The sequence below is a fragment of the Uloborus diversus genome, chromosome 4 (assembly GCF_026930045.1).
Source record: "Uloborus diversus isolate 005 chromosome 4, Udiv.v.3.1, whole genome shotgun sequence".
NCBI classification, from domain to species: Eukaryota; Metazoa; Arthropoda; class Arachnida; order Araneae; family Uloboridae; genus Uloborus; species Uloborus diversus.
The window spans coordinates 156,012,806-156,038,188 of NC_072734.1; the positions used below are offsets into that span (position 1 = coordinate 156,012,806).

The 25,383-nt window shown below is 32.1% G+C and overlaps 1 protein-coding gene across 3 annotated transcripts in view; it reads left to right on the forward strand.

The window, feature by feature from the left end:
- The first annotated feature begins 3,079 nt into the window (after nt 1-3,079).
- LOC129220404 (band 4.1-like protein 3) overlaps nt 3,080-25,383 on the forward strand; it is a 115,430-nt gene continuing 93,126 nt past the window's right edge. For all 3 annotated transcript variants that reach the window (XM_054854820.1, XM_054854819.1, XM_054854821.1), the window contains exon 1: nt 3,080-3,235. The gene's annotated coding sequence lies outside the window, so the exon portion shown is untranslated. The remainder of the gene's footprint in view (nt 3,236-25,383) is intronic.

Consider the following 25,383-nt stretch of genomic DNA (forward strand, 5'->3'; position numbering starts at 1 on the left):
CTTCTGAACATCATTGCCTAGTACCAGCCCAGCTAAAGCAGGGTTCCCAAACTTTAATGATTCGCGGCACCCTTTGAAGAATTAGAATTTTCTCACATCATCCTAGTCTGGTTTTATATATAAATTATTGTTACTATGGTCCCTTCGCGGTACCACTCAATTCTTCCTGCAGCACCCAGTTCGGAAATCTCTGATCTAATTTTTAATAGTTTTTATTATTACTATCATATAATTACTTATTCTTTTTTTTTTTTGTAGCTAAAAGTTTGGAAATTATTTGTAAACAACTAAAACCAAAAATAACTACCTTCAGCAAAAAAAAAAAAAAAAAAAAAATCCAGATTTTGGTGGGGTCCCGGGTCTCCTCAGCCCCTCTCTTATATACGCCCTTGGGTAGCGTATTCGAGCGCTGGAGTTGCGAATTAAAATAATTTTTAATTTTCATTTTTTGCTTTGCTTTTGAGATAAATCGGGAATTGGGATGGTCGTCAAGTCTTGGCACTAGTAATTTTGTTTTTGTTGGGAATATTACTTCCTCTTCAAGCATGGGACGGGATCAGAATTATAAGAAAGATATAGAAGAAAGTTTCGTGATGACCACAACATTTTAAATTCTTTTTGAAAGCGCTCCAAGTTTTTTTTTTCTTTTTTAAAGAGAAAATTATATATTAGATGTTTTGTTTAAAGGTTGCTGCTATTTTATTTGTTCGTTTATTTATTTTTTACTCATCTGTTTCTTTAGATGAGCGAGGCGTATTTAATTTCTAGAAATCAGGTTAAAATGATATTAAGTTATGTTTGAAATAATTTGCAATTTTAGCTAATTTTTGGAATATTGATCACATACTAAAACTCAATATTGCTATACGCAGGGGTGCCTATTTAGGGGGTGGATCGTGGCGTAGACTGCGCCATTGAAATGGGGGGGGGGGGGGGTGGATGGGAATTTTTTCATGGCCCGCCGGCCCATCGGCCCGTGGGCCGATGCGCCCTTCCGCCTATGCGCCCTCAAGTCTGAACACCTTTTTTTTTTTTAACCAAAAAAAGAAAATTTTTTTAAAAAAGAAATTGTATTATTTTTATTTTTTGGTGCAACTTCCCTTTTTTTGCGCTAACAAGCCTGTGCGTCTTCATTTCTCTTTTTTTTTTCTTTTCTTTAAACCCGTAAACCTCTGTTTTCATCGTTTCTTTTCTTTTGTTAACTTTTATTAATTAATTTATTTATTGCTATTCATTTATTTCCCCCCCCCCCCCCCCCACTTTTTTTTGCGCCCTTTGGAGACCAAGTTTGGCGCTCTCTTGCGGGACCCAGTCCGCCCCTGCTTCCCATAAATGTTTTTGGCCAAAGTCAACCCTGAACATGTTCATATTCTAATTCTAGCTACGGCCCCGCGGGGAGCAGGGACCGATTTACACACCTGGGTGCCCCGGGGCACTGGACAAATATGTTGCCCTTCTCCCCCCCCACACAAAAAAAAAATGATGGATAAGTGTTGAATATTATTTTGATAGAAAGAAAACTTTAAAATATCGATTTCATACGAAAAAAGTTAATAATTAAGATGTTTTATAAAGATATCATTTAATATAAATCTAAAATAAATTCATGGTTTTCATGTTAGAAATTTTTTTACAGTCGCAGATGGAAAAACTATGATACAAATGGTAAGGTAAATCATAATGTGCTTTCTGCGCATCAATGATTCTTTATATATTTTCCCCTTTGTTTTCTTGTAGTTAATTCATCTATAATGTCCCCTTGCGGTCAAACTTCCTTCTATTGATAATAGAGCTAATGAAGATAATTTTCTATCAGAAGTGAGAGTACGCTAAGGACACTTAATTTGGTTCAATAGCGAGGCTCCTAACACTGGTCCCTAAAAAAAAAATGATGACAAACATTTGGTGACCCCCAGGGCCCGATCAAGACAAACTGGTGCCCAGGTCCTGAGAAGAAGATGGTGCCCCCCCCCCCCATGAGAAAACCAGCACAATTTTAAAGTCACTACTACTATAAATCTAATATACTAGAAACCTACACATTACGACAGAAACCTAGGATTTGAATACCAAACACTTGATAGTCACCATACTAATCATAGTTAAAATTGCTTTACCTTAAAGTGAAAATGAGTTTAAAAACAATTTAACACTGCAAAAATAGCAAAAAAAAAAAAAAAAAAAAATCTAATTCTGACATTTAGCTTTAAAAAGGCTTCTTTCTGGCGTAAACAGAGGCAAATGTGTCGATCAAATCACCGAAATCTAATTTTGATGGCACTGAATTTTCAACGGTCAATAAGGAAAACGCTTAAATTATCTTGAGAAACGCAGCTTCTCAAATGATTTTTGATTCTTTTCAAAGCTGAAAAGGAACGTTCACTGGAACAGAAAAAAAATGATGGAAGTTAATTTAGCCTATTTTAGTGCCCCTAAATTTGTGGTGCCCAGGTCCGCGGACCCGCCGGACCGTGCGTTAATCAGGCCCTGGTGACCCCTTTCCTTTGGTGGCCCGGGCCTCGAATGCTCCGCCGTAAATCATTCCCTGGCGGGGAGCCCAGGATATTTTCTTCCACCCCCCCTCTCAAGATGAAATCGAGCCCCTCTCTTCCTTCTAAAAATTTCAATGTCGCAGTCAACCCCACCGCACAATACACCCCCTCCCGTCGGGCGAATCTCTAACACAATATGCGCAATAATGCATAATGTTGTGCAATATATTGTTGAAATAGGGAAAAGTTTAATAGAAATCTACTAAATCCATTACTTTTCACCAGGTCCACGATTTGAGCGGTCAAGGGGGTCAATTGACTCCCTTGTATTTTTCTAACAAAATGAAATTTTACATATTGCATACATTTTACTGTTTTTTCCCAATAAAATGAATTGAATATTTGTCCTTTGCGTTGCCTCACTCCCCCAGGAAAATTTTGAAATGACAATGACCGGCCTGCATCTCCCAACTCTGATGCAATTTTCGCGCAAAACTGGCTTCATGCATTTATCTCCCAGTGAAATTTTTATTAAACTCCCATATTGGCGACAAAACGGTCAGCCAGAAATATGGCAACCATACAAAGCTTCAAATGTGTGAGGTGTAGCAAGGGTGTTCTGGAGATGAAATTTGCTTTACTTTGAACTTTTCGAATTTTATTCTTTTTTTTTTATCACTTATCAAAGCCTTGGATAGGTTATCTTCCCATCTGGCATTTCATACTCACCATCTTGTGTTCGGGTAAGTCGAAATATTTCATTTTTTAAACATTAGCATTGTAGCGCGAGTTTTACCTGGCTGTAGGCCTAGCCGCGAAAATTTTAGTACGTGTACTTCAGCCGATTGGGTGTGATGTTTACATCTATTTCGTTTAGCTTTACTTACATTCAGGACTAAAAAATTCTGATACATACTTTGATTTGCTGCAAAGGATTATTTGGATGAGTAGTATGGTTTGCGCATGCTAAGATTTGTTCTTAAAATGGCGGTCTAGACACAGTGCCACACCCCCTCTAAATGGTAAATAAAAATATGCATTTCTTGCAACAGATTTGCTGAGTTTTCCTCACGTTTTATTGTTCTTAAATAAATTTAAATGCTAAAATTCCTGCATTAGAAAATAAGTACTTTGTTATATATATTTTTTAAGTTGAAAAATATCTTGATTGCAGAAATGTGTCCCATGTAGCTTATATTTTTGGATCGCTTGTTATAAGTGCTTCAATAATCCCCCCCCCCCAATAAAAAAGAAAGATTGCAACTATCCTCTAGAGGGAAAAATATATAACTAACAACTTCCTATATTTTCAAATTTTGCATTAGATTAGATAAAGTTTCATTTATTGCATTAATCCACATTCATAATCCACAAGTATATATGGAAAGAAAAAAAAAGTATAAAATTATGATCATTTTGTTATGAGCTTGCTTGAAAAAAAAAAAAAAAATACTGATATGTAATAAGCCAACCCAAACATACTTTTTTTTGCTTTTGTACAAATAGTTAATCTTGTATATACAGTTTGGCTCTCAAAAGTCTTCGTACACCTACGACTTTCAATAAAATAGGCCTCTATCCATTGGTCAGAATTAATATTTCGGAATAGGTTATTTAATTATAAGATCTATGATCAATTTTTAACAAAACTGGCATGAAAAGTTTTTTTGATATTAAAACTTAATTTTTCAAAAACCCAAAAGTGCCGGAAATTTTATCTCACAAAAGTCTTTGTACCCTTAAAAAATGTCTATTTATTGTTGAATAATCTAACTTTTTATTAAGTTATTATTTAGTAGAATGTTATGCAGTATCAATAACACCTTTTGAATGTCTGGGAATGATTTCATTCTTTTTTTTTCTTTTTTTTTCGAAATTTTTTAGTAAGTGTTCAACCACACTTCGAGTCGTACTTTTTATAGCTCTATTTTCAACTTAAAGCCGTATTCTCGTAATCTAGCCTGCAGATATCTCTAATTATGTTACATTAAGTTCAAATCTGGAGATTGAGGAAGTATTTTCTAAGCTTTTGGGCAATTTTTGCGGCACTAGATGCAAACATTGAAAACTGTGTGCTTCTTATCGTTATCTTGATAAAAAACAAAGTTTTTTCCAATAATCAAATTTTTGGCTAAAAGTTCAAAATTGGTTTTTAAACTATTTAAGAGAATAGTATGATTCATTATTTTATCAAAAAATTCCAAACTACTAAGTCCTGATGCTGATATGCACCTTCACACTAGAACACCTCTACCGTCCTGATTAACTGATATAACTAAGTCTTTTAAGATTCAGTTCCTAATTTTTTCTTCTATTTACAATTATACAACAATTTTACCAAAAATGTTGAATTCATTTTTATCTGTAAGTGAGACATAATTCCAAAACATTTTGAGCTTATTTATCATTGATTTTGCTACGAAAAGCGTAAGCTTTCTTTTTTTCGCACAACCAGGAAAATTTCTGCGGGAAGAGGTCCAATTTAATAAAGCTAACCAGAGAACTTGGCGAACAATTTTAGGTGAAAATTAAATGTAAAAATTTTCATTTAAATATGTAGAAACTTTTACAACACTCAAATGTGTAATTTTCATAATTTTTTTAACTTTAAATCTCCGATCACGCTTTCTCAACTTAGCCGGTTGACCTTTTCTTCCCTTGTTTTCGGTCCGATTCTTTTCTTTAAAGCATTTTATCAAGCACTTTACTATCCAATGGAATAAATTAAATAGTTTAGAGACATTTCAAACCAATTTACAGCTACTGTAAGGAAAATTCAAATTTCGAATGGTGTTAGTTGTTTTTCACGAATACCAGCCATTTTAAAATGATGAGCACAATCTTAAGGAATAAATAAACAAAAAAAAAAAATAAATAAATAAATAAAAAATAAAGCCAAATGACTTATAAGGGTCAACACAATGCAAAAATGTTGAAAAAATGGCATATGATAATTTTAATCATGAATTTATTCGAAAATATTTGAGTGTACGATGACTTTTGTGGCGTGTTATTTCTCTGTCTCTTCGTTTTTTCACTCATTTCAAGAAGAAGATTCGTCAATATTTTGAAAAAACTACTGGGTTGTATTTAGAATGACATAGGAATGATGTGAACAAATATTTGACTTCATATTCGAATTTAGTTTCGCGTTATTTTTATTTTACTAAAAACTTTCCAAGTGTATGAACACTTTTGGGAGCTACTGTATATCCCTTACGAAACCTTGTTGTAAATAAGTAAATTTCAAATCTTAAAGACAAGTTTATTTTAGAGAACTTTTTTAGGTTATAGGATTGATCAAATTATTTGCTTGCATAAGTATGCATTCCCCCTTTAACTGATATTTAAAATTCTATTTAATTTTTTAGTAAATTCCAGTTAGGTGAAATATCAGTTGATTTTTTTCACTAATTCTTTGATTTGTGCTGCAAGTGCAGCTAGTTACTGTTCTTTAAACTGAGGAGGGATAATCTGTAATTTTTATGGTTTAGCTTTTTGCAATATTATCTGTTTTTCTTCCATTTATTTCTAAGCTTTTCATTTTTACTTTGTATGTAGCCCAGTTTAAAAACACAGTAATTAAAAAATTCAATTCTAATTTTTTATAAAATTTTACAATTTAAATCATTCTAATATAATTCTAATTGTGCATTATATTTTATGAGTTTATAATTTGAGTGATGTAAAGTGTTTTTTTTTTTTGTTTGTTTCAGGGCAATAATAGTTTTAAAAGAATATTTATAATTTTGTTGTTTTTAAATATGCCACCGCCATCCACCATATTACTAACATCTAAATTTACATTAACGTGATTCATTACTTTAACTTTGCCCCTTACTAACTTTTCTTAAAATAAGATTGAAAAAAAAAGAGAGTAGGTTAGGGTTGGCAAGGTTTTGGGCACTACAGTAGAAACCATGGTTTTTACTATTCTACCCAAAGCCCTTGTGATCAAACTTGTCCGAAAATGTCCAAAAATATATTTTTTTAACCGACTTTAAAAAGGAGGCGGTTATCAGTTCATACTGTATGTTTTTTTTTTTTGTCCACTCATAGCATCTCACCTAGTGAACTGATTTTGATGATTCTATTTTTAATGGTTAGGGTCTGCGCTAACTTAGGTCACATACCTTTGATTGACCATATTTGTTCATTGAAAAATAAGTTATGGGCAAAAAATGTAAGTTTCATGTGATTTCTCTATTCATGGCCCCAATAGATGGCGCTCACACGGGCCATGCTATAGTGCCTAGAAAAAGTAGTGTTCCATTCTCTTATGTTTTCCTATTTGATTCTAGAAGTCAAAGCAGTGGAATTCCGCTGCAGGACAGTGCGGTCATAGGTCATAGAGCACATCACACAGAGTTGAGATTAGTAGATGTGGGATTTACCTGCAGTCATAATTCAAAAGAGCTTTGAAAGAAATTAAAGGACTTATGAAAGTTTAAATTTAAGAAAATTATTTCATACCTGGGGGTGCAAAATTGGATAAGGTCAGGCAAAGAAAACATTTTGCTTTTCAAAGCTCTCAAAGATAAGGTAAAACCAGGCCCGGCTCTTGGGGTAGGCGGCAGATTTTAAGGGCGGCAAATTTCAAAGTTGAAACATTTTTAAAAAAGTATGTATCTGTTTCAGCACTATAAGGTTCACAGATTCAATGTTAAAAAAAAATAATTTGGAGTCTGCATCAGTGATTGGATATGCAAGACATAGTTCGGAATTTAAGTTAATTTTAGAGGCAGCAAATTGCATGATTTAAAATCTTATAAAAATATTTATATGTTTCAATGCCATAAAATGCACTACTTTAGTGCTAAAAAAGATAATTTAAAGTGTGTACCAGTGCTTGGATATACGGAACCCAGTTTGGAATTTGACTAGAAAGTCACTTTAATTTTAAGCACTTTACTATTTGTTCGGTGTGCCCCGTCACGCCCTACAACAGTGCCACTTACGGCAAGTAAGAGTAAGCTAGCAGAAGCAATTGGATGCTCAACGAATGAGGAAGTAATCCTCAGCTGTGCCCTGCACATATATGTAATGGCCCCTTGGCCTATGCGAAGAACTATTTCAGCTGTGCCCTGCACATATATGTAATGGCCCCTTGGCCTATGTAAGGAACCATTATCAATTCAATGCCCCCTTGGCATTAATAAAATACTTAAAAATTTCATAATACAGTCCACTACTCATTTCTGAGCTCTCAACACTATTATTTTCATTTTATTAATATAATATTTTATATTATTATCTTTATTATTCAATGGGGAGGGGAGCGGTACTTGTCAATATTGCCTAGGGCGGAAAAACTACTTGAGCCAACTCTGGGTAAAACTTAAGAAACTCTTTAATTCTTTCTAAAAATTTCAATGATATAGTCTGGAGAGGAGAGGGTCTCCATGTAATAGATAACATGGCCGAAGAAAGAAGACATAGGATTTTTATCATGAGTAACTTGTATTGCTGTGAAATATAAATTTACTAATTTAAATCATTAATTATTAAGAACCATTAATATTTAAATGGTTTTAGTTGCATTGATAAGTTTTTTTTAAGTATAGGGCATTTATATGACGTTTCGTGATGGTAACATACTATTTCTGAAATACATTTACACTAAAAAGAGTGAAATAAAGAATTTTAAATAAAAAATAGAACCAACTTTAAAACAGCAACTGGAAATTGCTTTAAAAAGTAAAAAATAATTTTATTCTTTAAACACCATATACTACTTTTAAGCATATTATATTTTGAAGTGTGCTCAAAAACAATCAATAAAGTCTTACTTAACCAACCTATCTGTGTAGCGTCCTTTACGTTCTTAATTTTGACAGGTTTTCATGAAAAATACAAACCAAAAATGGTTATTACATAGTTTTCATTTTCGATTTTGAACCGACTTCAAAATATATGTTTATAAGTATCTATGGCGCTCAAAGAATAAAATTATTTTTTACTTTTTAGAGCCATTTCCAGCTGCAGTTTTGAAGTCGGTTCTATTTTTTCATTTAAATATTTTTTAGAGAAATTGTACTTTGTGAGACAATATCATCATAAAATGCATCAAAGTAATACTTTTCTTGAACATTTATTCCATGGGAATATGTATAATTTATTTATGCAGCTGATTCTAAATAAAGTTGTATAGAAGTTAAATTCTTGGTTGTAAATTTCAATTTCTGTGCATGAGTTTATTTTTTTTTAATAAAATAGTAATCAAATTTTCCAATATTTGTGTACATGTGCAAATGAAAGTGTTAATAATATAGAGCTCAAAAATCGATTTAAAGGCAATGAATGACAATTTTCAACTGAAGAAAAAATATTTGAGACTCTTAATACAGCTTTGTGTAGATTTTCTACTCTTGATCATGCCATTTCATGATCTAAAACTAAATTACCACCTATCTACTTTTGGAGAATGCCAAAAATTTGTTTTTGAATAATATGAAGTTATTATAGTTTTTGTTTATTGTAGTTGTAGCTCAATATTAAAAATAAGAAATAAAAAAAAGAAATTGCTCAATTTTAAAAATATATAAGTACTTACGTTTCAGTAAGTTACGCCCTATAGCCAGGGATAAGGCAGAAATACATGAAATACACCGCCAGCTCAGTCGTTCCATCCGAGGACTGCAGTTTCGTGCTTATTAGCACTCAACAGCCCGGAGTAGGAGTTGACCAGTCAATTCCTAACAACTAATAGGAATTGATTGGTCAATTCGTACTCTGAGCTGATGAGTGGTGCGTGCTAATAAGCACGAAACTGCAGTCCTTGGATGGAATGACTGAGCTGGCGATGTATTTTATGTATAAGTGCTTACATTTAACCATCAATTTGTCCTTGAATCTATAATTTAAAAAAGAATTTTAATTGAAACATGTAAAACTTACTGTAAGTGCAGAAACTATTAAAAAAACTAAGCTTTTTTTTTGCACCTTGGGTTATAAATGGAACTGAAATTAGTTTTGTAGGTAGTGTTGTGAATTTCTTTTTACAAAACTAACAACTCTTACATGAGGAAGTTTTTGTGTAATAAAATACCGTAAACCCCCAATTATCAGCGGTTGGATAATCTGCATATTTTTTCATTTTTTAAAAAACTTATTAAATGTTTTTTAAACTTATGAATGTGTTATTGTTTGGGGGGGGGGGGAGGGGTTAAACTTTACATATATGTTTTATATTCAATCTAAGTAGATGCAATATTTTTAGCTTTAATTTAAATGTATGTGTGAGTGTTATTCATATTTGTTAGCTACTGTATACACATACAGTAGTACAGTGAAACCTGTGTAAGTTGACCACTTGCGGTGCAATACTTTGGTGGTCAACTTAGACAGGTGGTCAACTTATAGAGGGTAGTAATGAAAGCTTTTTTTTTTTTGCCATTTCTTGTCCCATGCATTTATTTTTTAACTAACTGGAATACTTTAAACTCACTTTCATTGTTTAACATTTTAAAACAATAAGGAAAAATGTTGTTTAAATATTTTTAGAGATTATTTACCAGACTGACTCGTAAAGTATCATACAAATTTAAAATTTCTGTGAATTGATTAAAAAAAAAATGCTTCATTGCTTATGAAAAACTACTTACTGATATTAACAATTCTTAAAAATTCATAACAAATCAAAAGTGACTCAAATTCCAGGGTTCGTACGCTCCTTCAAAACACCTCCAATACTCCTTCATTTAGGAAATTTTTTTGAAGGGCCCTTCAAACTCCTTCATTTTGGTTTTAACTCCTTCAAAACTCCTTCTTTTTTGGATCAAGACTACATAATCGTCCTTTATGACAGTAATTTAAAATACTTCGATCGACAACTTAACTTTGTCACAGGGGCGAAGGTATAAGAGCAATTTTAATGTAGTAATTTGATATATTTTTTCATAAAGATGTGATTTACAAATTGGTTATAGAAGTCATAAAAGCTGAATGTGAAAATATTATTAGATGATGACTAAGACATTTCATAAGTGAATTAAATCATGCTTAAATGGTACTTGACTATTTTGACAAATATTATGTTTATTGCTTTTTACTCCGCCACACTCTCAGTAGCAAAAGTCAGTTTGTTCAATACTTAAGTATTAAAAAATACATTAGTAGATGTACTATATTAAGTGATTTTGTTAAAAAAAGCAATTGTTTAGTGAATTGCAGTTTTTACATTGTAAAAAGAGTCATCCACAAGGGATGTCATGCCTTGAGAGGAGACAGGCTCAAGAAATTGTGACAAGGGAAAGAGAGGGTGCCAAAAAAGTGACATCACAGTTATTATAACAATATGTTTATGAAAGATAAGACATGTGACAAGGGAAGGAGAAAGGTAAAGTGTGACGAAGGGGAAAGGGGTTCAAATCTGTTGAAAAAAAGTGACAAAATTTATAAGGATAGCTCAAAATTATTCCTTCAAAATATCATTTTACTCCTTCAAAACTCCTCCAAAACTCCTTCATTTAATTTCTGAAATTGAGTACGAACCCTGAATTCTTCATTTGATTTTTTCTTGCACATTTGTAACCATAGTAATCTATTTTTCAACAAAATAACTCCTTATTGAAGTTTGGCTCATTTTCTGGGACTTAACATTAGCCCAATGTTTTTCGATGGCAACATAAATAATCATAGGTTTTTCCAAAATGGTCTGGTTGCTTATTTGAGGCATAACTGATGAAACTTTTAGCACATTTAATGCTTTTGCCTAGTGGTCGACTTACAAAGGGTTTTTTACAATACTCCAAACCAAAGCTGGTGTATATTAGTGGTCAAGATAGACAGGTGGTCAAGATAGAGAGGTGGTCAAGTTACAGAGGTTTTCCTTCATTACATAAGATAAGACTAATTCCGTTCCTGACAAAAGCGGTCAACTTAGACAGGTGGTCAACTTACAAAGGTGGTCAACTTTACAGGTTTTACTGTATCCTTTTTTACCTGTTATTCGGATTATCTGTGGTTTTTACTTATCTGTACTATGGTTACTGTACCACATTACGTGGATAATCTGGAGTTTACTGTACAGTTATTGGCAGTTAAGGTAAAATATTTTTAAAAATGAACATTTGAAAAATAAATATTGTCAAATACTCATTAATTAAAACTTATTAATATTGAATGAATTTACAAATATTGCTGTAAATACAAATTGATTACATCAGACTCCTTTAGCTTTATTTTTGGACAGTTTAAGAGACTTTTGGACAGTAAAAACCACCTGTCCTACAAACATGCAATATACCTGTCCTGTTAAAAACCCATCGTTGGATGGCACATATATTTTTCAACATCTAACTCTTCTACTTCTAAATTTTATATTTTAGAATAAGAAAATTATTTAGTTTCATATTTTTTATTTTCTTCTGAAGAAGTGTACTAAGGTTTTCCTTTCAATCACTTAATAAAAACATAGCCACTCAATCTTTTGTGATATTTAGGGTAACAAATCAATAGAATTAAAACTGATTGAGGTCTTGTATTGTTATGAGTATTAAGAATAAGGAAGTTAAATACAATCAGACCCCGATTTAACGAACCTCTATTTAACGAATTTTTGAATTTTTCTTTTTCCCCGTCTAAAATGAAGGCAAAACCCCCCAATTTACCGAATAATAAACCCTGAATTTACAAATTATTTTAACAGCCCCAAAATTTTTTTTTTAAATTTGAGTTAGGAAATAGAGACGTACCGAGTCGCACTTTGACCGAGTAGCCGAGTACTCGACAGAGTTTCAATTATGTTTTAAGAAGATCCTTACATACATGATGAATTTTGAACTCATTGGAATAGTAGTATAGACCTCCAAATAATAGTCTTTAAAACAAAATTCCAGCTTAAATTTAATTATGCATTATTTAAAAGATTTTGTTTGTGTCAATAATTTTTACAAATAAGTTATTTTTTAAATAAAAAATTAACAAATAAATAAAAGGTAGGATTAATCAATTTGGAATTGAAACAAATTAATATCAATCTATGTACTTCTAGTCCACCAAAGATTAATAATCATTAAAGGCACAAATGTGCAGGAGCACTTCAGACACGTGTTTCTGCTTACAAGGAATGTCTTTTTCAGTGAATAAAATGTGAACTAATAAATATAAAAAATCTGACTTTTGTCGTATGTCTTTAAATCTATAAGATCACATTTTGTGCATTGAAAAAAGCATTCCTTGAAATGCAAAAACACGTGTCTGCGCTGTTTCTGCAAATTTGTGCTTTTAACCTTGTTTTATGTTTTAAGAAAAGGTATTTTTATGCTTCTTATAAATAATTTTGCTTGTGGCAAAAATCCATTAATAAGTTTCATTAACTTTGGGGCATTAAAATAAAAGATTTACTGCATTGAAGCATAATGAACTTCATTATTTTCAAAATTTAAATTTGACTTGTAAATTTGAATTGTAAATGATTGCAGTATATTATATGCTTTCATTTTTTTTATTAATTTTAAAATCTGCTTGGAACAATATTCTATTTTTTACAACTACTCGGTAATAGCCGAGTACCTGATAAAAATTTGGCCAAGTACCAAGTACTCGGCAACTGGCCGAGTACCGAGTAGTTACCGAGTACTTGGTACGTCTCTATTAGAAAATCTTAGATTGTTTTCCAAATGTTATATCCATATTGTATGAAATAGAAAAAGACTTTTCTTGGGATCAGTCAGCAATTTTTGATGGGCGAGGGGGCAACAGCAACCAACAACATTGATTTTGATGCAGAAAGCGATAATAAAACTCTCATTAAAACCTAATGCCTTTTTCAAAAGAAATTTTACATGGCCTGGAAACTGTAAAAACATATCTCATGCAGCAAGCTGCAAATGATACAGTATTTTCTTATCTCCATAAAGTCAAAAGAGAACTATTTTGAGTCAAGTATCAAGGAAATTGTGAAACATCATTACTCAGCAGCTTAAAATTTCAAATTAACTAAATTGTCATAAGTCGTACAATGCTGAATAAAAAGTTTCTAATTCAGTTTCACTTCCTAATTGTGGATATTTTTGCGCAGTTGCTTATTAGGGGTGTTAGATAAGGTAAGTTCAGTTTTTAAAATTTTTTTTCAAATCCAGATTTAACGTATAAACGTTTCGGTCCCGACGAATTCGCGTAAATCGGGGTTCGACTATACCTTGTTTTGAACAGAACAGTCCTGTTTTCAGTTTGCCTGTTGAACTTTAGCTGCGGAACACTGAAATGTCTAGTTTTCTGAAGTAACAAATGGAGCATAGGGAATGTTTTAACTGAAAGTCATTGAGTGCAGGATTTGCCACACACCTGGAAAATATGGAGTTGTCAAAAAAAAAAAAAAAATTAAAATACCTAAAATGGTCAGGAAAAATCGGAAATTATTGAAATTTCTGGAAATGTCAAGGAATTCCTTCTTATTTTTTGCATCTGAGGAGTGAAACTGTTGTGGTGTCGCATTCCAGATAAGCGAATTTTCCTGATAGTTGAGAGGAAGAAAATTTAAGCTCATTTTTAAGTACTAAATGTAATAAGGCTACAGAAAAAAAAATCTATACGAAAATTTTCAAGCTCTGATTTATATAATAACATTTTATTTTGCTTCTTTTGAAAAAAAAAAAAAAAAAATCAAGCCATGCGTAGTTGGAAATTACTAGTATTTTCCCTAAAGTACGTGTGATCTTACTAATATTTTAATAGCCTTCATTATACTTTTTTTTTTCTTTCTTTTTCATGAATGATCATAAAACTTTAAAATCTCAAAATTTTCGCTTTTATAGGTTAAAACTTGCTCTTTGGGAAACATGCCAACATTGAAAGTGACTTCGCCGAAAATTGCTTAGTGTGTTTGATGTTTCAGTTATTATACATGCTTCAAACTTTTTCATTATTTCAACGGTTGGAAGTTATTTTAATTAATTCTGGTTTAGAATGACTTTATTTCTTTTTGCAAACTTTAACTGTATTGAGTTAATTAGCAATTACATATTTTTTGTAAAAATATTAAATTGCAAAACAATGAGCATTTAATTTTTTAGTTCTTCATCTGCTTTTAAAGCTAAGGATTTGTAAAAAAATCTTTAAAAAAAAAAAAATTAAAGTTCATTTTAGAAGAATAGTGTAATAATTTTCTATACTCTTATTTATTAAGAATATAAATTTAAATTGAATCATCATTGCAGAGAATATTTAGCATACATTTTTATTTTTGAAACAGAATGAACTATGATTTTTATGGATCCTTGATTGCCAAAGAAAAATGTTATGATTTTATCCCTTTATCACAATGCTGATAATTTTTTCACGTGTTTATGTTACAGAGCTGTGAATAGTGGTGATATCGATGTTTTTGGAAACATCCATCATGGTTTTTGTTAAAACATTGGTATTTTGAACATCTTTTTTCTTTAAACATCAATGTTTTTTTTAAAAAGATGTCACACTACTTGTTTAGAGTGTAGTATCAACAAGGGCATGTTGGTCAAAAATTTGAAAGGAAAGTCTTGTAGCATTACGGACTGACGGAAGGCTGTTATTCATGCTGCAAGGAGGGAGGAAGACTTAAACGAGAGTTTTTATAATATGCTCAGTTATGCTAGAATGGTCCCTAGCACATATCATCTTGCAATAGGAAAAATTTGCAAAGTAAGAAAAAGTGTAAAAAAGAGTGCTAACAAAAAGTTTTGTGCAAAATAAAATGTTTGCATTGAAAGGGAAACAAACTTTTGCACACAATTGCAGAGATTTAAGAATAAAAGTATTAATTGGGAATATCTGGTCTTTCAGAGCTTTTGTACCTAAGTATTAATTTTGTCTTAACTGAACCCAAATTTTGCTAAAAATTATTGATAATGTTTTAAAGCATTATTTGGTTAATAAAGTAGCTTTATTTACAGTAAAAAATATATTGTATCGATATTAAATAACGTAAGTTGACATTCATTATCCTGGAATTTTTTCTAAAATTGACTGGAAATGTCAAGGAATTTCATTCTTGAACTTTTGTGGCAACCCTGTGAGTGGTATTGCTTTAGCAGTTTCACAGCAAAATTTTTTCAGTCTTGCAAACTTTTGCATAATTATTGAACATATTTTATGTTTGTCCTTCCCTAATGTACTGGTAAAAGGTCCAGACACCATGGCCTGATAAAGGGAGAGGCGATGGGGCAATCGACCCTCCCTTGAGGAGCTAGCTCTACAGGCAATTTTTCGACATTAAAGTTCCAAAAGTATTTTTCAGTCGATCTGCAAAAAATATAAGGCAAACCAATGACTCTGGGGGTTCATTTTAACTAACAAAACCCCACCTTCGCTGCACCATTGCTTGTAAACGCTATGCACTGATGCAAAATACATTATAATTCAACATAATATCACTTTATCGAATATAATGCACATCCATCATATTATTTTAGAACAATTCTGGAGAAAAAATAAAGATATACTGTAAAACCTTGGTTAACCAAAGTGGTCGAGACCAGACCACCTGCAGTTAATTGGAATTACGGATAAAAGATAATACTTAAAAATTGCTGTCAGGAGCCCACAGAAAATTTCTCTGGATTTCAACATTAATGGCTGTCTCAAGTGACCTTGAAACTATATTGGTTACACCCCCTCCCCCAAAAAAATCAATGAATACATTAAATTTACTAATCACTGTTGGTTAATCAAGATACCAGTTCAAAGAATATCAGACAAACGAGGTTTTATTGCAATTTAAAAAGAGTTTATCTAATCTCTGCTCCTGAAAGACCATTCCAAAATAATACTAAAAAACTGTTTGATGTAGTCAACCACTTTTTTCACTTTTTTTCGTTGCTGCCATTTTCCCCAAAACTAGGTTGTTGGGGAAAGAAATTTCATTCAAATTACTTATCAATAAACTGCTTGCAGCAATCATAAGTTTTGGGAAATGAAGATGTGGTGAAAATCGAGTTAGCAGCGCTGTGGCCTTTTTTTTGTGTAGGCGTAGTAATAAAAGAGTAGCGCAAGGACATTAAAGTGCCTGTTATGGTCTCCACTCAAATTTAGAAACATATTTTTCAGGAAAAAGTGGGCGGTGTGTGGTATTTGTGATCATATGGTGCACTGATTTTAAGGAAAGTCTGATCTGTTTTGTGTATTGATAACTTTAAAAAGTGATTCACTTGAAAGACAAGATTCTTCGTTGCGATGAAGAGCGAGCGTAAATTTAGGCAACTTGCCAGGTGCTCAAGCAATTCTTAACAAACCTCAATTCAACTGATGGCTGAGGTTGCCTTTTTCTAAGGTTATTTATTCCAAATCCTTCATAAATATGGATTTAAAAAGAAAAAAAAAATGTATTCAGGTAAAAAGATTTGGTGTCCTTTGATACATAAGATTGGCACATGGCTCTGTTTGGATTTTGTTTTGTTTTTTCATTTGTTGAGTGACGAAATTTCTACGGAATTTGCTTGCTTAGATTCATGTGACTGAGTTTGTTTTTTCATGAAATGGAACTGTTTTGAGCTGAAAGGATGAGATTCTGTTACGTGAATAAATGGCTTGTTTTCAGAACAATTTTGTGGGAACGTGGAACTCAATTTTATCCAAACCTTTCATTTATTTATTTTTCTTTTCCCCCAAATTATTGAATAGAATCAGAAGGCACAAACCGAAGCAAGTGCAAGCACAGAATAATTGATGAATTTTAAATTTTTAGCGGAATTCAGCAATAAAATTATTGAAAGTACAAAAGTAAGGTAAAAAATCTAAATTGGAAGGGGACTTCTATCGGAACTTAAAAAGCAAAACAGCTTGTAGGAAAACACCTTATCGTAAATTATAAAGTGCATGTTCTCAAAATTTGTTATTTAAGACAAAACCTTGCAATAGTGAAGAGCAGACGGAATGTATTTCAAATCAATTCATTTTCCAGGTTGGGTATTTTTATTTTTCATTCTAATGTTCTCGTGCAGACAATAATAAAATTTAAGATTAATATTAATAAACATAATAAAAAGGGGAAAAAATCTAATGTTTGGGAAACAATGGTGTGGGTGTGATTAGGAAATGCGTCGTCTTCAAAATGCTCGCTATCAAGTTAGCTTTGCCCCGACTATAGTTGATTTTACTCGAGGAAAGACTTTAGAATTTGAGCTAAAACACCTGTTGTTGTTACTTAGATGCTCCAAATACATTACATCTTACACAGAAAAATCCGCTGATTTGATTGGTATCGAAATTTTTAATGTACGAGTTTTCATCGTCAAATTTGCAAAAGATTGTAAATTGTCTCTTTAAATATGTTATTTTCAGTCGTATAAAGATAAAAAGAATAAATGAATTCCTTGTAAAATTCTGAAATTTTTGCTGTTGGCTTGACCCGTAAATCCCGACCGCTCTCGAGGAAATGGCAAGCATACATATGTTTACTTATTTCACGTCCGTGACTTGCCATTGCATTTTTTATTTTTGCATTTTTTATTTTATTCGACATCTATTTTTTAGGCCTTATAAAGTCCTTACTTTAAAATTAACTGTAAAAATTTTATTTTTAGATTCATTAATTCATTTAACTTACGTAAGGTTTTTGTTTTGAAGGTCACAAACTAATAAGCTAAGTGTTTTTCTTATTAGATCTAGTTAATAAGTTGCAAGCAGAAATTTTAAATAATTTTAACTAAAAAAACAAATCGGTCATTTTCATTGGACATAACCAAACATATTCAACTGTACTTTTTTTTTTGGTACTGGAATGTTTATTTTATTATGACTCTTATAGTCACATCGCCCCCAAGATTAAGGTGCAGGACTGGGTTTGAGCTGTCCCAATCTGAAAATTCTGTAAAATTTCTACTTAAATGAAAATTATGTAGAAGTGTATTATTAATATTTGTAAAAGATATAGGGAACATTAAAAAACAATAAATATTTATAAAAAAAAATCAATCTGCTGTAAGTAAAACACAAATTCGATTATTTGAGTTTAAATCAACCTTAAAATTAAACTCAAATAATTTAATTTGTGTTGGTGATTAAATCCACCTCTTTCCTAGTTGCGAACGTCATGTTAATCTCTTTAAATTTGAAGCGAAATTATGTTTTGATGAAGTGGGTGGTTAGTGTTAAATTTAATTTAGAGAAGAAGGAAGCAACCGTATTTTCGAAGTAAAACGTTAGTAGAAGGAGAAAGAGAAAACTGGTCGAATTTTCGGTTACCAAAAGCTTAATCGCAAGTAAGCCCTGATTTCATGTATCTTTGAATACTCTAATTTTCTTAAAGCCGGAGTGGGAATATTTAATCCTTGGAGCGTGGTAGATATAACTAAAAGGTTGTATAAAGGAATTAATGACATATTTTAGTCTTTAAATAACAGGGTGGCGACAGATCAGGGAAATCAGGGAAAAGTCAGGGAACTTTATTAATCAGGGAAATATCAGGGAATTTTGGAAAAATTACAAAAAATCAGGGAAAATTGATTTTATGAAGAAAAAAAAATGTTTTTGCTCTACAAAATTAAGTGCTCTAATTCCCTACGCACTTTCCGCCAATTATCTGTTCAAAGAAAAAAAAAGTAAAATAAAAATGAGGTGCGATTATACACTGCCGCATATTTGTGCATCTTTTTTCCTCAACGTCTAAAGTATTGAATGTTACTTATTAATCACAGTATGAACTTCCTAAGATTGCTTCTGTGTCTGTTAGGTTGTTTATTTTACCTAGCTTGAAACTTCCCTTTACGCTTTCAATGCTACGTAAAATAAACAACCATACAGGCAAAGAGGAAGCCTTCATTAATGCCTTAGCTCCTTTGCCTTTATTCCATTGTCTCGAAGTAATTAGCCTACTGTGATCACGATTTCAAGAAGAAATCTTTGGTTTTTGAATTAATACTATAAAAGCTTAAAAGTTATTACTTTTTTGCGTTTTTCATTTAATTGCTAAAATTGAACTTTCAGTAAAAAAAACTTTGTTTTTGCCGTTATACTATTTGTTGTCACCGCAGATTATAAAGGTTTTCTTTTCTTCAGACTTAAGTAATTCTTTAATTTTATAACCAAGTTGTATTCTTCTTTATATATTTTAAAATTAGATAATTGCTTTTTTTTTCTTTTTTTCTTGCATTTCAAAGTTGTTTATTACAAAAGCAATCTAAGATTTTTTTTCGTTACATACTGAAATCATTTGAAATAGAGTTAACTTGTGAACTTAAGTAAATATCTTTATTTTTTTATTGTTAAAATGCTGTATTCATTCATTAAAACCTATGTTCTTGATTAGAGAAAAGCTCCCTATGAATGGATGTCAAATGGTTTCATCTGTTTTGCATAAATATTTCAACTAGTTATATAAGAATAACTACATTACTTCTATTCTTTCACTATTACTTGTTATTCTTGCAACAATTATTATACTGTTTGAAAACTTAGTTCAAAATAATTTCAATTACTTTTTAGTTCTATCATAAATACACATATGTTTTTAAGAGTAATTTTAATAGTTTAATTCTTATGCTAAGTGGTTTCTGGAAGTAAAGTTTTTTTTTTTTTTTAATTATCTCTAATTTTTTCGTGTAGAAAAATTTAATATCCTGTTTTGTAGGGTTTTTTTCAGAAAAAAATTGACTTGATATGTTTTTTTTAACCATTTTATTAAAAAAAGTAGCATCTTTTTTAAATATATCTTTAGTTCAATAACTTTACACAACTTAAAACGTTTAAAATACTGCATTTTATACAAACATACAATGGATTTCAAGTAGAGCAAAGAAAGAAAAAAATTATTATTGGTAACGTAAATCAGGGAAATTTGGTGAACTTAATCAGGGAAATCAGGGAAAAGTCAGGGAACTTTTTTTCACAGTTCCTGTCGCCACCCTGAATAAGTGCCAGGTGAAAGTATAATGAATAGATGTGGTTTCTGGAATTGAAATTTCGAAATGTTCTAAACGGAAGTGACAAATTAATTCTTCAAAGGAGAAAAGACACATTTGCTTTTCCTGAAAAGAAACAAGAAATGAAATTTAATTACATGAGGGGGAGGGGGCTGGCAGAGGGTGAGTTGTCTCTCAGAAATGAATCAGTTTGTAGCAAACAAGGTTTAGAATTATTCCTGCTCTAAGGATGATTCCAAAAAGAAATAAGTTGAGGTGTTTAAAAAGATCATAAGGAGATTTAAACAGCAGAATCCAAGAATGACAGATTTGATTCCTTAAACTGGGTGAAATTCGGGTTCGAAAAGATGACTGACAAAACAAGTTGTAAATTCTGTTCATGGGAGAGGGTATAAAGAAATATAAAAACACTATTGATAGTGCAGAAATACAAGTTCTAATTACGGGTTGGAAACAATATCATGGTTTTTTTAATGCTACGATTTTTGAAAAACATTTTAAACGAGAATTAGGATGCAGGAACGAAACATTGGTAAATTAAGTTTGGAAAAGTGTTGGAAATTGGTGTAGGTACAATTTACTCTCCCCTTATTTATTTTATCTCGAAATATAACTATTGTTCGTTCTCGAAAGTGAAGACTAGCACTCGGGGATGGATTCCATTTTAAAAAGGGGCGACAGGTTGAAGATGGGCCATTTCCGCTCGCACCAATTATCTCTTGTGTTTTTCGACGCTACTTCGGAAGAACTACTGAACATGCTATTTTGCATTTTTTACTTCAGTGTTTCCATCTCTATTTTGATAAAATCAGAGCAGATATGAGGCATGCGACAAAAAATTCGGCATATTACTTTCTCCTCACACTCACATTTCGTACGATGACTCCTGCATTGTGTTTTGTCTTTTGTGGCTCAATCGTTTTGATACGATTGACTCATGGAGTGTAATAACTTGAAACAAGATGAGAAAAATCCGGTTCAAGGGAATCATCGAATTTCGCACCATCCAAGTTGGTTATTCAAGTAGCTGGGGCTACATGCATAATTAATAGCTATGATATGAGATGAAGCTCGTGGAAGAGGAAGGAATGCATATTCATTCGTGAATTGTTCCAAAATAAAATGCTAAATCCAGCTTTTAACCTGAGCTTTTTTAACCTTTGAAGCAGACATGCAACAGACATAGCCAGAGACTAGAATAGTTTACGGGAGAGCATTCGGCGCACGTGCCTGCCTACTGCCCCGAGCTGTCAAATTACAAACCAAAGAAAATATTTGTGCAAGTTTTGGTCCAAATTCATACACATCTCGTTTCTTACTTAATTTTCATCATGCTCATCCACAGCTACAGCTCCATCATTAAATTGTATTTTGTTCGTAATTCAGTCAAAATTAAATATTTCATTTTTATATGGTGTACTTCTAAATATTTTGGTCTAGTTTTTTAAACTATGGGCGTTAGCTGTAACTTGCTGGCTCTCTTGGGGTGTGCCCCAAGTGGCTTTGTGTCCTGGGCCCTGAGATCTGTACGTGAGCACCTCCTGGTGATAGCACAATATTACTTATCACTCGCCAGCATGTAAGACGTTTTTATTTGCTTGTCATGTGATATTCCGTCGCGCCGCCGAATTTCGATGGAGTTAAACACTATTTATCGCTCTTAAGTAACAATCAGACAGTATAAAAAACTATCTCGGATAATATAAACGCATCGTGTTAGTATTTATTTTCTGTTAGGTTAGTTGAAAGGGTTGGGTTGAAGAAAATCGGGAAAATTAACTAAAAAGTGTTCCGGTTTTCAAACGTTGTTTCTGACAAATTTTCCGGCCTTTTCCCTTGTGTATTATTCGAGAGCCCCCCCCCCCTTCTGCACCAAATGTTCAGTTTGTGTGTGATTTCAACTATTGAAAATAATTGCAACTTTGCTTTTAGCTCTAGATTTCCTAAACGTTTGGCGAAATGTAAATGACACATTTGCCCTTTTGTTTGATGAAACTGTAACATTTCAGATTTCTAGGTTACCACAACTTTACACCTGACATTACCTTGTTAGATGAGTTGGCTAGGTTTTATAACTGAAAAATGCCAAAAGTTTTCGAAATTACCCATATCTGCGTTAATGATTCACATGTTAACAAACTCCTTTTAAAGAAAAAAAATGATGAGTTTAGGACTACTTATGGACCTTCTTGCATGCTCTCTGCACAAGGTATTCATATGCAATGCAATCTCAAATGATTAGGAATTTTAAAAAATGACGCTGATAAATTAACTAGTTGTTCCCGAACCTTTTTAAATTAAAATAATTTGAAGTTCTAACGCTACTCTTGTTTCTCGATTATTTCATTTTCAGTACGGGTTCGTCAACCCAAACTAATATTGAAGAGGGTAAAAATCCACAAGTTGGGCGTGGCTTTTGACCGACAAGATGCGAGGCAGACGATTCTTCGTAGGTGAAAAGAATTCGGAATTCCGTGTCGTTGGTTACGGATTGATATTGATATACCTTCTCGAGTAACAAAGAGCTTCTACAGATTCTTTAAGCAGTCATGATCTCAAGGAGGCTGTCAACCATGACATAAAAGCCCAAGTTTTGATGTCGAGAAATGAGCTTTTTTTGTGTTGTGTTCTACTCTGCTGCACAATGCTGAGTGTTTATGGCGGAAAATGTTCAACTTTATTATTTTGCTTATTTGTTTGAGTGGACGTGGTATTTATTTATGTTTCTGGTGCGGGGTTTCTTAAGACAGGAGAATGAGTTGTAATTAGTTACGTACCCTGGTGAATGGATTTTAAATGCCTGTGGAATAGTGTCGTTCACTGCCGTTTTGTTAGGTATGTAAGCATGTGTATTGCTGTATGTTTTACTGTTGATGCCTTTCGGAAGTTATTTGAGGCAGTGAGAAGCAAAGGGATGCAAGTGACAAAATTAAAAATTTGGAGATAACCAGTACAAATGGTAGGTGAACTCCTCCTCTATCTTGGGGCAAGGTATAGTACTAGTAGCCCTGGTAGGTTCCGGTATACAGCTTGATTTAGAAAAAAAATTTCAATGCAAGCCTAGCAAGGATCTGATCTTTAAACGCGTTTTACTCAAAACTTCAAAATGTCCACTTGCATCCCTTTGCTTCTCACTGCCTCATTTGTACTATTGTAGCTGAGGAGAATGCTAGGGAACGCCGTTTCCCGAAATATTTGATTTGTTATTGTAAACAGAATGCGAATTTAATGTAAATTGGTTTCAAACCGCCTTTTTCTTTGGTGAGTTCCCCCAAATATTTCTTTTCCATCTACAGCACTGACCTTAAAGCAGGAATAAGTAAATAGAGGGAAGAAGTCCAATCATTGGCTAAATTTGAGGCAAAGACATCAGGTCACATGGCTCAACATCGACGAATGGTTGACACGTTTTTGCGTTAAAGTAGTGAAAGAAGCCTGATTTCCAATGCTTCGCTTTAAAATCTATCACGTGACTTGGGGCCTTCATTTTGCGAATGAAAGTCCCCACTCCCTCTATTTTATCTCTTCTTAATGGCACTGACGTATGTTAATTATATTTTCAAATACATCGAGTTGGCGAATTAGATTCATTTCTGCCCTCTATAGTAAAAAGATTTTGATGCAGAAGATTTTATGCTTGGGCTTACGTACTAACTCTAAAACGAACACGAAATGATACGAAAATTAATATTTCTATTTCTCTCTGACAATTTATAAAATGCGCGAAAAAAAAAAAAAAAAAAAAAATCCTGAAGTTACATTTGCCTTATAATCATTTTACCCTTCTGGTTAGAGCCCGAAAGTTCGGATTTTTGAGAAAGGATTTGTTAAGGCTTAGCGCCCACAGAAAATAAAATTCTTTTCGTCATTTGCATCGTGCGATTAGAGGAAAATATTTTGTTTTGAATGTTCCCTTCCTTAAATCGATCGAAATTGCTCAAGAGCTTTTGTCGTTTTTAGATATAATCACATTAAAACTAAAAGGTACTCTAAGGCAATAAACCCATTTCCATCACAACTTAATTCTCGGCTTTTAATGCAAGGTTTTTGAGCTTAGATCAATTTTTCATGTTTGTTTTTACTTTTATACTTAAATATGGATTTTTATCACTGGTTTATCTCTAGGAAAAAAAACCGTTTAAATGAGAAAGTACATCTTACTGATATTTATAATCGATATTTCAATATATGTTTGTCTATAACATATATTGTTGAAAATATTGCTACTCATGCGAAATTGGTTTTGAAAGTGATGTAAATTTAATAGTTTTTTTTTAACTTAAAGAATATATATATATATATAAACTCCAGTGAATTCCAGTCTTTCGTGTAGTTCATTTAAAGGCAAGTATTCTTACACTTATTTGTTCATGTTAAAGTCGTTTTTTAACAAGTTTTATTGTTTTAATTTTCATCATTATTGTGTAGAATATAGATTATTGACTTCGTTTTTCAGTTTTGAACTACTAAATAACTACTGGCATTGCCAATTGATTTCACGCATTCCGTGAAAGCAGTAGTTAGAAGTAACTACTCAATATATGTGTATTTAGAAGAAAAAAAAAAAAAAAAACCGTACGTTTAATAAAACCGTCCATGCTTTTTGGTCGATGTGTCAGAACCATCAATGTTATTTTTGTTTTGTTATATACCATACCAACTTCTTTCAAAGTTGTTCATGCAGAATAGTGCATATTTAAGAAGTTGCAATTACTGTTCTTTACAACTCCTTTTTGGAAAAAAATTAGTTTTTTTTTCTAAAATTATTATTCTAAATTTGCAGTTTTGTGTATTAGTAAATGGATTCCTTGTAGTTAAAAAAAAAAAAAAAAAAAAAAAAAAAAAAAAAAAAACACGTAATTTTCATTTCAAGAGTTTGTGCTTGCAACTTTAGATTTCTCCAATTTTACGTGTTAACAATTTCCACTTAGCTTTTTCAGTGTCCACTGGCTCTTTCGAGTTTTGCCAATTCATGACGCATTGCAATTTTTCCGTTGGGTCAAAGTTAAACTTTTTTCATAACACAACTCATACTTATGTATAAGCTAAAA